The sequence below is a fragment of the Oryzias melastigma genome, linkage group LG6, assembly GCF_002922805.2.
Source record: "Oryzias melastigma strain HK-1 linkage group LG6, ASM292280v2, whole genome shotgun sequence".
In the NCBI taxonomy this organism is placed as follows: domain Eukaryota; kingdom Metazoa; phylum Chordata; class Actinopteri; order Beloniformes; family Adrianichthyidae; genus Oryzias; species Oryzias melastigma.
The window spans coordinates 2,486,277-2,487,674 of NC_050517.1; the positions used below are offsets into that span (position 1 = coordinate 2,486,277).

The following is a 1,398-nucleotide window of genomic DNA, read 5'->3' on the forward strand; positions in this document are numbered from 1 at the left end:
AGGCTCTAAAAACTAAGTCAGAATTGTTGTTTGTTTAAGAAAAACCTCTTTAAATAAACAAGAAAAATGGTTTGACCAAAAATCCTCATCATTATTAATCCTTTTCATCAAGCCGCTTTTGTCCTTCATGTTGAAAAGTTACCATATGTTAAAGATTTTGTGTTCAAGCGTCACCAGCAATCTCTCAGGTGTTAAAGGGTTAAGATTGTTTTTCCTGCGAGAAAGAAAATCTGTTGTGTTTTCTTGAAACAACTCTTTTTACTTTTGGAAGACTGAGTTTCTGCAGAAGGTCAGAGGTCAGCTCCCTGCCGCTCCAGACGTTGTGGCTCTTTGGGTGTGAATAAAACAATCTGAATTAATAATAACTTTGTAAGTTAAGATATTTTAGCTTTTTGAAAACATTTTTATCATTGCTGATATTACATGAATCAGATGTCTGCGACCGTGTGAGGCTCTTCTGTTCTTTCCCTGCAGCTCTTTGGCTTCAAAGAAAACTTTTAATGGTTTAATGAAAGAATAGTTTTGGGTGATTTGTTTTACATCACCAAGATTTTTCTTTCCTGTTGAGGTTTGTAACAGCTGAGTAAAATGATGGTAAAGGTAATCTACTGTCAGTGAATCATTCTTGCCCCAACAACAAACCACCAAGGTTACAATAAAGGAAAATGCTCTGTTTCTTTAGCTTTTTCTTTCCAGTAAATATGCTTGTGCAGTATTGAGGTAATACCGTACAGCATCTATGTCTAAAAATAGACACGGTGTCATTTTCAATACTGTCATTACGCACTTACAGTTTTTCTCCATCGTTTTAGTGTTTCTCTGAACAGAATTAAACTTCACAACAGTTAGTGTGACCTCCACAGCGTTCACTCATTTGTTCACAACCTAGAGTCAGTTTCATGTTCATTTCATCCAATAACATCATTTTGGACACAAAGCAAATGAGTACGTACAAATCTCTACAACTGTATCACTTTGGACTTACTTTCATTATTCATTTGTTTGGTCATGTCTGTCTAAATGATCTAGACTTGTCCAGGCTGACTAGTCAATGTTGGTACAACTAGGAATCTTCATTTCATTGATTGTGTCTTTGCACACAAACTTGTTGAACATGTTGTCAAACATTTTGTACGTCCATTTTGAATATTTTTATTGTGTTTCCATGAAAATGTGCATAAACTTTTTTAAGCAGAATCTCAATTACACTGATGTAAAAAGATGTTTGAACTATTGGTTGTAACTAGAGCTGTCAGGCGATTAAAATTTTTAATCACGATTAATCGCATTTTGTCCTAAGTTAACTCGCAATTAATCGCAAATTAATATGTGGCCTTTTTTTAAGGAAAAAAATGTGGAATTTAACAGTTTAACAATTTAACAGTTCTACATTAATTA

General features: G+C 34.0%; 1 protein-coding gene across 1 annotated transcript in view; it reads left to right on the top strand.

The window, feature by feature from the left end:
* slc6a15 (solute carrier family 6 member 15) overlaps positions 1 to 1,398 on the top strand; it is a 24,330-nt gene that overhangs the window by 19,747 nt on the left and 3,185 nt on the right. The gene's annotated exons all lie outside the window — the stretch shown is intronic.